A 13548-nucleotide genomic window follows, 5' to 3' on the forward strand; every position below is an offset into this window, starting at 1 on the left:
TTTCAACCAATGAGAAAGGAAATTAGCTATAGTTCAGTTTATTTTGCTTTTACTTTTCTGACCTTGGAGCACATGTCTATAACAAAACTCATGAGGGTTTCTACAACTTAAGCTCACTTTCTCTGTCCATGAACTGTGAAAATCTGAAGACAAAAGAAATATATTCCATGAAAAGTTAAGGGAAAATTAATGTGTGCATGTGTGTGTGTGTGTGTGTAAAAGAGTTAGAAACAGACAGATACAGAGTTTTTCAAAGTGAAAATACCTCCAATAGGATGGAGATCATCAACTCATCTTTGACCAGAATTCTTACAAATAGTTGCCTGAAGGAGAAGGGAAGTTACAATCGTTTGCCAATGGTGGGATCAGTACAGTTTTCTGGCTCTAAGGTTAGTTTTTTATCCAATATGCCATTCTTCCTCTCATATTTTAATGATAATAAGAAAGGTCATATTGTGTGTGCTTGTGCATTTGTATACACACATACTCCTAGAGAAGCAGTTACTTGTATCACTAAAGCAAAAAAAAAAAAAAAGACAGTTAAATACCAAAAAAATTAACCAACTACTCTCTTAAAATTTTGTTATAAATGTATGGATGTTGAAGATGTAGTTTGTGATGCTAAAGGGTAATCTTTCACAGAGAAATGAATCTTTAAAAAAAGATATGTTTTTTCTTCAAAATTATTGATCACTTTAAAAGTTTCCCTATTATTATTTTCTTCTTCTGAAGTATATAGCTTTTTAGATTTTTCTTATAGAAACTAATAATTAAAACGAAGTTAAGGTCACCATCTACTCCTGCTTCTTGGGATTGAAAAAGTACTTTGAAGGAACTATTTTGTGTGCTTCTCTGGGAGTAATCATAACATCTTGAACAATTCACTGTATAAAGGAGATAATAAATACTTGTTGCATGAATAGATGAATCATGTAATTCTGACATCATTTTATACAAAGGGATATATTCTAGGATTCATTCAATCAACCCATCTGTACTTTTTCTATACTCTTTACTTTAAGAAACACAAATAAATACAAAAACAGTTTCTAACCTGAGAAAGCTTATGATCTCATTCAAAAGAAGTGTTTATATAGATAAAGTACTTTTAGAAAAATTAAATAAAGTGCTACTTGGTGGGTAGAAGAAGCAGACAATTTAGTATACAGACAAAATAATTAGGAGACAAAACAATCCCGTTTTGTTGGAAGGTAATAAAATGCTTGGCAGTTAGGTGGCTCACTAGATAGAATGCAGAGAATAGAAAGTCTCGGAATTAGGAAGACCTGAGTTCAAATTTGCCCATAGATACTTACTAGCTGTGTAATCCCAGGCAAATGATGGAACCTCTCTTTACCTAGGAGGCAGTTAGGTTGCCTGGTGACTAGAGCACCAGGCCTGGAGTCAGAAAGACTTAAGTTCAAATCTGGTCTTAGTCATTTACTAGCTGTGTGAACCCTTAACCTCTGCCTCAATCCATTGAAGAAGGAAATGGCAAACCACTCCAGGATCTTTTCCAAGAAAATCCTAATGGACAGCAATCACAAAGAATTTGATATGATTGGACTACTGAACAACAATATAACATATTTGCTTAAAAACTGAAGGTATCATTTTTCAAGTACCACTTAATGGGCTCCAAATTATGGCTGAAGAGATAGTCCCAAGTAATGGTGGGTATTCAGAAGGTCAAAGTTATCTATCATAGAGAGAACATATAGAGCTCCATGACTTTCAGTATGATGGTCAAAACCAACAAATACAATTTATCATGATGGCCATATCCTTGGCTACCATACTGTTATTTAAATGAGATTTACCAACAAATTATTTTGTCTAAAATATAGGATATCTAAATGAATATTTCCTAAATGCCCTCACACAATTCTAAAACTTCACTTGCCATGTGCCAATTGTATCCATATCCGAAAAATGCACTAACCATGGATTTCTTTTTTTTTTTTTAAACCCTTACCTTCTGTCTTGGAATCAATACTATATATTGGTTCCAAGGCAGGAGAGTGGTAAGGGCTAGGCAATGGGGGTTAAGTGACTTAAGGGCTAGGCAATGGGATTTAAGTGACTTGTCCAGGTCACAGAACTGGGATGTGTTTGAGGCCATATTTGAACCCAGGACCTTCTGTCTCTAGTCTGGCTTCTGAACCACTGAGCTACCCAGCTGCCCCCTAACCATGGATTTCGATAGTGGGAAACTATTTTAACCCAATATGGACTTTGGTCTATCAGAAATGTTCTGATAAAAAAAGAAACCTCTCAAAAAGACATAAAAATTATCTGACAAGAAAATTTTTTAATAAAACAACAATTAATGTTTGTTGATTTTTTTTTATCTCTACATACAGTACTCTCAATTTTGCCTCTGGACATAACATAACTGCTTAAGGGATTTTCACTGAGCTAGGGAAAGGCAGTTATTCTCTACCATATTTTGATCCAGAAAGTTGTTAATGAACACTGTATAAAAGGTAAATCTACAGTTTTTGCATTACCCCAGTAGAAGCCACTATCTATAAGTATGCCAAAATACTTCTGGCATTTAATTCACAAAATTGAACTAAAACAGTGACAGTTTGCATTTATAGATTTGTTATATACATTACAATGGATTTTCAGTAAGCTAAAACCTATGCCTTTAGGGTGGCTACTATACAATAACTAAACTAGCCAGAGTAGGTACATAGTGTGAAAGATAAAGAATGCTTATGGATTCAAATTCTGCCTCTGCTACATATCAGCTGTTTGACCCAAATCTAAGTTACTTAATCTCTAAAGGAATGAATTATGGAACCACTTTGAACTGGCTCCAAACTCTCCAAGACCCTAAGTTACATATGAGTTATAGATCTATGTCATTGTAGCAGAGTTTCCATATATAGAATTTCAACCACAGGTCTGTATAATTCTCTCTCTCTCTCTCTCTCTCTTTGTCTCTCTGTCTCTCTCTCTCTCTCTCTCTCTCGCTCTCTCTCTCTCTGTCTCTCTCTCTGTCTGTCTGTCTGTCTCTCTCTCTCTCTTTCTCTCTCTCTCTCTGTCTTTCTCTCTCTCACTTCCTTTAGGTGTAAACAGTCTAATTAACCTAGTCAAAAAGGTCTCATTATGACACTGAAAGTACAAATGGACCACAAAATCATAGTGATGTAATGACACTAAACATTAAGTGGCCTTTCAGTTCAATATTGGATATGTTGGACAAATGCTGAATAATTAATCTATTGTTGAACATCACTTGTAATACATTTTAAAATTCATATAGATTCACTGAGTCATGAAGTATTGTAAAATTAAGTCAATTCATAGTATTATCTTAAAAAGGATAAATACTTGGACTGTCAAATACAATGTTCTTTATATTCTTCAGTCAGGATGCTTTCTCTATTCCCAACAATAAGGTCTTTTTTGGGAATGGTGAATTAATGTGCTTTCTTTATACCAACCTTATGTAGTAGGAAATGCAATATGGTTATTTCCATTTCACAAGTAGGAAAAATGAAGCTCAGTAAAATTAAATAACTTGTCCATGGTCATACAACTATTATGTGTCAGAGTGAAGACCTAAATTAGGGTCAGTTCACTCTTAAGACCAGATCTACTCCAAGTCCTCAACTCTTCCCGCTACCCTGTTATCTCCCTAACTTGAACCTACTTTCTTTAACACTTTTAGAGTTTATCTCTCCTCTTCAATTCTTATCTTCCCTTCTAAGTTCATCTCAGATGGCATCTTCTCTGTGAATTTCCTCCAATTTACCTTCTGCCCAATCCCATAGTTGCTAGTGCTCTTGCCCTCCTCTTATCCCACTGTATTATTATTCATAGTCTATATTTTATATCCCTGAGTAGAAGGTTATATCCTTGAGACTGAGGACTTTCTTCTTTTTTGTCCTCATACCCTCAGTTTCTAGAAGGACATGGAGTATGTAGCTGGCTCTTAATAAACATAGCTAGCTATATTGCATTGTCCCAGACTGTGCTGTGTTGTATTATATCCGTTAAAGTATTTACAAACATTCATTTAAATATAAACAGGTTGGTATATTCCTCTTTCTTATATAATAGCCATTTCTCCTCAAATAGACATCAGCTCCTCTTCACCTCATGACTGGACAACAGCAAGTCTTGTAAGTGTGCTCTTTACCTTAAATTTCTTCCCACTGTAATTGATTCTTCCCTCAGATATCAAAATGACCTTGTCATCATCTTACTTAATAAATATAACTATCGCTTCCAAGACCAAATATAAAAACTTCTGTTGGCTTTTTTGTAAAACCCTCATCTTCTGCCTTAGAATTTATCGAAATATCACTTCCAAGGAAGAAGAGCAGTAAGGGCTAGACAACTGGGGCTAAGTGACTTGCATAGGGTGACACAGTGAGGAAGTTTCTGAGGACAGATTTGAATCCTGTCTTTAGGGTTGGCACAGAGAAACCGAGTTGCCCCACTCTGTTGGCTTTTGAAGTTTTGAAGTTGGCTTCTTCCCTTCCTTTCTAATCTTCTTACACTTTCTTCCTCTCTACATACTCATCAAACTCCTTTGATAGGACTATCTTGTTGTTCCTCAGACATTCCATCTTTTAATTATGTGCCTTCCCACTGACTACCTGGAATTCTGCTCTCTTTTCTGTAATTCTCTCTCTTTTCTTCTGCTTTCTGGCTTCTTTGGCTTCCTTCAAGGTGGCTCAAATCTCTTTATGGAGGCCTTTTTTATTCATGTACTTTTTGCATGTTATGTTCCTCAATAAAAGAGGAGCTGCCTAAGGATAGGGGTATGTTTTATCCCTTCCTCCATATTGCCAGAACTTAGCAGTGTCCAGCATATAGAAATCACTAAAAAATGCTGACTGGTTCACTCCTTGTATGAAGACAGGAATTGACAAAACTTGACTTACAGGCTTGATTCTATCAGAAACTTCCCTTTCTACATTATTTTGTACAGGTTTTATCTATACAGGATGTTTTTGTCTTGAAAAATTGTATATCTTCACATATGTTGAAGAAGAGTGGGTCATTGTTCCTGAATTAATAAGCAGAGTTGTGGTAACAATGTTTTGAAACAATTTTGCATTAACAATCAAGAGAGGAAATGTCTTTTTTTAAACCCTAACCCTATATCTTACAATTAATACTGTGTATTGGTTCTAAAGTAGAAGAGCCATAGGGGCTAGGCAATTGGGGTTACAGCTAAGACATGTCTGAGGGCACATCTGAACCCAGGATCTCCCATCTCCAAAGCTGGCTCTCAATTCACTGAGCCACCTAGCTATTTCCAATGTCTTCTTTTAAGAAATAACTTTTTTCAGTCCTCCATGCCTCAATCTTCCTATCTTTTACTTAAGACTACAGAGGATACTTCACATGTAACTTTATATTACAGACACTTATGAAGATCCTCATTCATTTTTGAAAAGCAAAATCAACCAAATAATAACAAAGTCTCTCTCGTTTCCAAGGATGTATGGCAGGATCACAAAGGAAAACACAAAGATCTCCCTCTCCAAATTCTTGTTCCCACCTTCAAAATACTTCAATTTAATGTTTTGTTAAGCATCAGAAAGAGTTTGTGCTAGGCAAGGAATATACAAAGAGGAAAAATGACAATACTTGCTCTCCAGGAACTTGCACACTCTCCCTCAAGGAGGAATATATACACAAGTCAATATGATACAAGGCAGAAGATAGTTAACAATCCCCTGAGGGAAGGGAATGCTGTTTTTGTTTTGTATCCTCAGAGCTAGTTGAAACTGAAGAGCAAAATAAAGATGCCAAATAAAATGGTTTAAGAAATTTTGAGGAGGTAAAGAAAGCTCACTTTCATATGGAATTTGGGAGCATGATGAGCAAGGATCCATCATGGCTCTTACAGCTAGATCTCAAATCATGAGAAGGGCTGGGCTAAGTAGTGGAGGACCTTCCTTAATTAGTTCAAATTCTTCTTGATAGCTGGTCCCATAAGCCTTACTGTTTTTATGGCACAGAATACAAAGGCTATTACACAGAGCAACAGATCACCTTCTTGACAATAGTTTACAAGACAGACTGACCTGATGGCTGTGTCAGTAGACCCCAAATATGTCTTTAGGTTCTAACAGAATACATGCAATTATAATGTGAAATATGACGATGATACAATTGAATCCCAAACAAGGAAAATGAAAGTCCAGAGTAGCTGTCAGTATCAGAGTTTGTAGGGAATAAAAATTCCAAGTGTTAATCACAGAGCAAGCTCTTCTTCTCCATGTTCATGTAGCAAGATCAATACCTGTTAAAGTGAAATTCTATCACATTTCTAAAAAATAAATGATAAAGGGTATGTAATGGAAACCATAGTTTCAAGAGATAAAATGAAATCGCTTTTTTTAATTTCCCTCTCACCCCAACTCCAAGGGCCTGGAAAACAATCCCCACCTCCACACCCCTGGGATGCATGGAATGTTCTTGAAAAAAAAATCTTCATCCTGACCTAGTATAACTGGGGGCATGCTATACTCAGCTGGGCCAAGAGTTCAGAACAAAAACAAACCGTTTCTATTCTGAGACACTGAAGTGGTATCTCACTTACTGGACAAAATAACAACAGAGACAGAGGAAGCTGACTCAAATTATGGTACTTCCCTAGATAAAGGGAGGTATGCATTTACTACATTTACCTGAGCCAAACGGAAGCATGAGGCAATTTTTTCCCCTTCCAGAATAGTTTGGAGACACATTTTGCCCTGAGATGTGCAAAATGAACTCTAGTAAGGTCAAGGGGAAGTCCAGTGTGTATATTTTTTTTTCTGGAGGAGGGAGGAAAGTTTCCCTTTTTGGGACCTCTAAGTATTATACTTCAGAAAGGCTTCACTCCAGAAGGCACATGGGGGAAGGGATAATTGTCATAGCATCTGGATACAGGATACACACACACACTCTCTTTCTCTCTCTCTCTTCTCAATAAAAATGGATTCTATCTATGCATCTAATAATCAAGGACAATAAAAATAGCTTCCCCATATGAAAAATATTTCTTTATAATATGAAATATACTTATTATTCTAAAATGAGTAGTGCTTTTTAAACAAAGATTTTGTTAACTACTTATAGAAATGGCAACACTGATGCTTTGAATCATAAATATATTAAAGCAAATGCACCGTTGTACAATTTGCAATCAGAAGACCTGGATTTTACTACTAGTTGGGCTACCTACACCCATAAAACCTTGGGCAAGGCACTTCAACTCTCTAGTCTCCTAAAAAATAAGGGGATTAGCTTAAATGGTATCTAAGATTCCTTTTCATTCTAGATTTTGGGATCCTCTGTCATAATTTTATAATAATATAGATAACAATGAAGTATCAGATGAGATGTAACATAAAATATATCAAATCAGTATCTACTGAGTTATTGTTTATAATGAATGAATCCAAAAGTTTATAAATAAAGATCTTTGAAATAGTCCCAAAAGTTCAGCACCCAAATAAGAAATATTGTGCAATTACAAAATAAAATTGAAATATATTCATGCTTTCACTGTGCTAAAACAACACAAAGGTAAAATGGATTATTTAGAGAAATGCTAATAAAACTTAAAACCTTTCATTTCTAGGCCATCTGACTAGTGACAAAAAATTATTAAAAATCAGATGGCACCAATGAACTTATTGGCTTCCATGCATTTCTGAATGGACAGAAATTCAGTTTCAGATAAATGCCTGTGAATTTGACACTATTCTTTATTGCTGAATTAGGCTGTTCACAAGTTAAATGCAAGCCACCACTAACTTTTTTGACACAGGATTTTACTGTCAATTAAAAAATGGGCAAAAGAACACTGAATAAATAATGCAACTGACATGTACCTTAAAATGTGCTGAATTCTGGAAAAGGTCAGTCCTCTGCATTGTTCACTAAGTTGTATGGGGATGCCAAATAAAGTGGGGATTTCTTTTGTTATAGAAAGTGGCATTTTATTCTGACATCTGCTTGCGGAGCCTGCACACCATGTACTTGAAGAAGTTGAGCTGAGAATTGTATTTCTGCTCTAAAGAAGTGACTAAGTCAAGTTAACAAGCAATTATTAAGCATCTAATATATACCAGGCATTGTACTAAACTGTACATACAAAGAAAGAGAAAACTGTTACTCTTTTCAAGGGTTCAAGGACTCACAATCTAATTAGTGGAACTGAAATGCAAGGAACTATATACAAACAAGAAATTTAAAGGCTAGGTTGGAAATAATCTCAGAGGTAAGATTCTAAAGGCCTATAAAAGACTTCTTAGGATGGTGCCATTTTGACTAGGACTTGAAGGAAGCCAGGGGAGCCAATGAGGATGGAGAAAATTTCAGAGAAAATTCCATCATAGAGAGGAGGCGAAAATGCAGAGTTGGGAGATGAGCATGGATGACAAAGGCACTAGATTCAAGTAGGTGGAGAGGAGTAAGAGATAAAAAGATTGGGAAGGTAGGAAAGTGTTAGATTTTGCTTTCGAAGACAAATAGGATTTTATATTTGATTCTGGGATCAAACAGGGAGCCCATAAAAATACTGAATAGGGGAATGATGAGCTATGCTTTAGGAAGATCACTTTAATAGATGGTTGAAAGATGGACTAGAGTGAGGAGAGACTTGAAGGAGAGAGGTCTATCTGGATACTTCAGTAATTCAAGTGGGGTCAAGAGAGCCTGAATGAAAGTAGAAGCAGTGTCAGGAAAGAAGACATGGTGTATGGGAAAGATGTGAAGGTAGAATTAGACAAGAATCATACAAGAATATACAAGACTTAACAAATAATGTAGATATGGGGGCAGGATAAAAATGAGGGTGAACCCAGGTTGTAAATGTGGGTAGCTGGAAATTAATAACAGGGAAATTTGGAAAAGTAGTTTGGGAAGGTTTTGAGAGAAATACAATGTTTTGGACATGGTAGATTTAAAGTGCCTATAAACCATATAGAGATGTAAAAAATAAAACTCAAGAGGGAGACTACTTTAGGAATGGGATTAAGGACAGATAAATAGATGAGAATTATCTGCATAGAAATGATAATTAAATTCATGGGAACTGATGTTATCACCAGGAAAAATAGTATAGAAGGAAAAGTAGAAGGTCCAAGCAGAGCCTTGAGCAACTAACATCTGGAGATAATGATGTTTTGGTTTTTGTGGGGTTATGGGTGAGAAAGGATTATCAGCCCTCTTTTGGTTGGCCATCCTTTCTTTAGGATTGAAATTTTTAATTTCATTAGTGTAGGCAATGTCTTTTATTAATGTGCATCTACACTTATTCTACAATTTATACTTTTAGAGACTTGCCTGGGGCTCTGAAGTTAACTTTCCTAGGGTCAAATAACTAGTATTTATCAAAGAGAGGACTTAAATAGAAGTCTTCCTGATTCTGTAGCCATCTTCCTATCCACTGCAAGACACTGTCTTGCTCTCTTTCGTTTTACGGAGAAAGATACAGACCCAGGTAGTGTAAGTGCCAAGTTTACACAGGGAGGAGGTTTCAGAGGCAGGATTTGAATGCAGATCCTACTTCTCTAGACTTGGTGTACTTCCCACAGCACAAAACCCCCTCCATTAAATCAACAAAATACATCATCATCATAATTACTTCAAGGATATATCATAAAACCATACCACAACCCTACCCTCATATTTCTCTTCCCACCCTCAGCAGAATACTCCAGCTATAGTTTTTCTAGTGGGGATATAAGTTGGATTGTGGCGGGGGGTGGGGGGGTGGAATTAAAATTGGTAGTTCTTGATGCCCTAAATTACCAACTGTGAAGTCAATTTCAATACCTTCATGAGCTTTGGCTGGTACAGCTGGGTAAATGCTAGGCTAAATCCCTCCTCCTGTTAAGGCCACCTTTTGATATCTTCTGGTTTTAATATGTGGATAGAGTACCAGGGCCTGGAGCCAAAAGACTTGAGTTCAAAATCATCCTGAGACACTTACTAGTTTTGTGCTCCTGGACAACTCACTTAACATCTATGTGCTTCAGTTCCCTTTTCTTTAAATGAGGATAATATTAGTCCTTCTTGCTCAAGATTATGAAGGTGGAATGAGATATTTGTAAAGCAATTAGCACAGTAACTGGCAAACAGTAAATAAATTTCTAATGACAGCTAGAACTCCAGTAGCTTTTATGGAATAGCCTCCCCTCTTACCAACACTGGAGGTGGCAAAAGGATCAAAAAGGGCCATGGATTATTATAATTCACTGAAGGCTTTTGATTTGGGTTGGTGGAGAAGGAAAAGAGAGTGGGAGAGGGAAGGATAAAATAAGGTCTAATGGAAGAAAATTACAGCAGAGAAAAACTGAGGGAAGGATGGGGGTATGATGATGGGGGCCATGAAAGGGCTTACTCCTTCCCAACAGACCGAGAAGGACTTTCCTAAACTTTCAACGAAGCCCATTGCTCTCCATCTTATCTGGTAGCAAACTTCCAACTCTGTGAGCAAAGAGAATAAGGAAATTAAATTTAAAATGAGGTCACTCCAGACATCATTCCCATTCTGTCCTACATGTTGTCATCTCAATCTATTTAGTGAGGTTTGCTTTGGTTTCCTTTCATATTTCCAATTCATCCAAGTGTTTGTGGTTTTCTTAGTTACTACACTGTGGCCAAAATGGTCTCAGTCTACATTCCTTGAATTTAATTAGGGAACTAGAGTGGCATAGTATAGTTGAAACTGTACTGTACTTAGTATCAGGAACCCAAGATCTATTTTGGCTGTGCCAAACATGTCGTTACGCAAGCAATTCATATAATATCTCTGTGCCTCAGTTTCCTCACATGGAAAACAAAGAAGTTTGGAATGGTTCTAAAATTCTATAATTCTGTGACTATAATGAAGGCAAATACATAAGAATCTAAATTCCCAGGTGATCCCACAAATAATTCAGCTACAAAAAAAGTCAAATGAAGAATAACTTATTAAGAGGTTACTATTTTGCTTGGCACTCTGCTAAATGATGGGGGCATTAAGCCAGACAGTTTCTGACATCAGGGAGCTTACATTCTAATAGAAGAGACAACACATTTAATAAGTGGAGATAAAGTATGAAACAACAGGGCAATTTCCTGATATACCTATTACAACGGTAATGGCAGTGTTGATTTGATTCTGGTTCTCAGTTCAAGAGGTTGAAGGTGTGTGTGTGTGCGTGTGTGTGTGTGTGTGTGTGTGTGTGTGTGTAGGTACGTGCATAAGGTCCTAATAAATTATTTCTGAGATGGATAAGGAAGAATAAAGTCCCAAATAGCAGTGATATGTGGCAATTGGCATAATTTTACAATGTAGACTTCTAACTATTAGGTTAATCTGGAAGCCATTCAAATTTGATAATTGTTACTTCCATGTTAGAAAAGCTAATCTATAGCAAGGGAGGTATTTTCGTGCCCTATACTTTCATTTGTGTCTAAATTCCCATATAGATAAGAAATGGATCTCCATATCTGAAATGTCTTATTTTCACCTGTTGATTTCCTTACTATAATTTAAAGCCAAATTCAAATTCTATTTCTTTCATGAAAGCCTTCCTCCTCAGTCTTTGTATTTTTTGAGGTGTAATTCTTTAATACCCTTATTGTACAATCTATGTATATTGCAATTATCTGTTTATATAACATTCCATCCCCTTCAAAAGAACCAGGAAACCAAGACTGAAGATCTATTCTATAATTCATTATGTCATGCATAACATCTAGAATTTAGGCATATAACTAAAAATCACTGAAGGAAGATGAGAGAAAGAAAGGAGAAGCTCTTTAGCTTCTCCTTCCCTTTCAGGTCCAAACCATGACCTAAACCAGGAAGTCCATGTACTATAACAGCTCACCACAAGAAAACTAAAGCAGGACCAGATTGAGACAAGTGTAAAATGATCAAATCCTTCCTGGGCTCGGAAATGCAACTTATTGGAAAACAGTTGTAAATAAAGATGTTAAATTCAGTTCTGTATTATAAGTGATCAAGAAGAAAATCATGGTGGCTTTTCCAGCTACTTTTTATTACTACTTTCTAGACTGTTAAAGGGCATCATTCACTTAGTGGTACATTTTATGACTGGATTATCAGCACAGTTTCTAATAATCACTGAAGCTGAAGTGAAGAACAAGAAGAGATCTTACTCTCAAAGGGGGTTATGACTTCCCCAAAGCAAAATATATCACAAGTAGCAGAGTCAAAATTTCAACCTAGTTTTCCTGATTATGGATCTAGTATTCTTTTATTTTGCTTTAAATCTTTTTTTTTTTAATGATGACATATTGGTGATTTCCCCTCAAAAGCTGAAGCAATATAAAAGAGCTATTTCCCCAATAGCAACAAAATTCCAAAGGTATAATAGAATATACATGAATACTAATTACTAGTACTAAAAGTACTAGTACTACTACTAGTACTAACAGAACTAGTACTATTACTAGAACTGCCACTACTACCACCTCTACCTTCATCACCATCACTACTACCACTATTCCTATTAGAACTTCTACTACTTGGTAGCATTTATATAGTGACTCTTATGTGTTAAGCACTTTACAATTATTATCTCATTTATTCCTCATAGTTAACACCTGTGAGGCAGGTGCAATTATTATCATCTCCATTTTACAACTAAGGAAACTTCAATGTCATCTTCTCTCTACTCATGTAACTGCTTTAGTTCAGGTCTTATTGCCTGCTGCCTAGACTGATAATCCACTTCTTATCCATGTGCCCTTGAACTGACTCAATTCCACTGCACGAAATGTACTATCCTCAACTCTACTTCACAGAATCCTCTTTCTTCAAGACTTCACTCAAGCAGAACCTTCTAGAGGAAACCTTTTCTGATCCTTCCAAATGTTAACTTGTATTTGTCTACTTCATGTTTGTTTTAAATTTTTTATATAGCCTGTATATATTTACATATGTTGTCTGTCACTGGAACAGAAGCTCCTTGAAAGCATGGATTGTTTCATGCCTCATCTTTGTAGCCTTTTGCACAGTGCCAGGTACAGAGAAGTTGTTAGTTGGTTGATCTTCCCAAATCATAGGCCAAATTTTGGGAAAGAAGGAGAGAGAAAGGGGGAGAGAGCGAGAGAAAGAGAAGGTGTGTGTGTGTGTGTGGAGAGAGAGAGAGAGAGAGAGAGAGAGAGAGAGAGAGAGAGAGAGAGAGAGAGAGAGAGAGAGAGAGAGAGAGAGAGAGAGAGAGAGAGAGAGAGAAATTGTATGCAGACATGTTCTTATTCCTCCATTCAAAATAATGTCATCTTTATTCGGACCTATAATTTTTTTAGGTGGTACAACATTTAAGGCCACGTGTATTTCTACTCTAGGGCTAGGTACTGGGTCTACTTAAGTCACTAGTCTAATGAATTTCTTGGTGAAAAAATGCCTTCTACTAATTCAAATTTTGATCTTAAAAAAATCATTAACTTCTTCTGTCTTTTTTGATTCTAAGGCTGAAGAATGGAAAGCACTAGGAAAATGGGGTTAAATGACTTGTCCAGGTTCACACAGCTAAGAAATGTCTGAGGCCACATTTAAACCCAGGT

General features: G+C 36.3%; 1 protein-coding gene across 13 annotated transcripts in view; it reads right to left on the reverse strand.

The window, feature by feature from the left end:
- TCF4 (transcription factor 4) overlaps positions 1–13548 on the reverse strand; it is a 438336-nt gene that overhangs the window by 129039 nt on the left and 295749 nt on the right. The gene's annotated exons all lie outside the window — the stretch shown is intronic.

Source organism: Monodelphis domestica, chromosome 3 (assembly GCF_027887165.1).
Source record: "Monodelphis domestica isolate mMonDom1 chromosome 3, mMonDom1.pri, whole genome shotgun sequence".
NCBI classification, from domain to species: Eukaryota; Metazoa; Chordata; class Mammalia; order Didelphimorphia; family Didelphidae; genus Monodelphis; species Monodelphis domestica.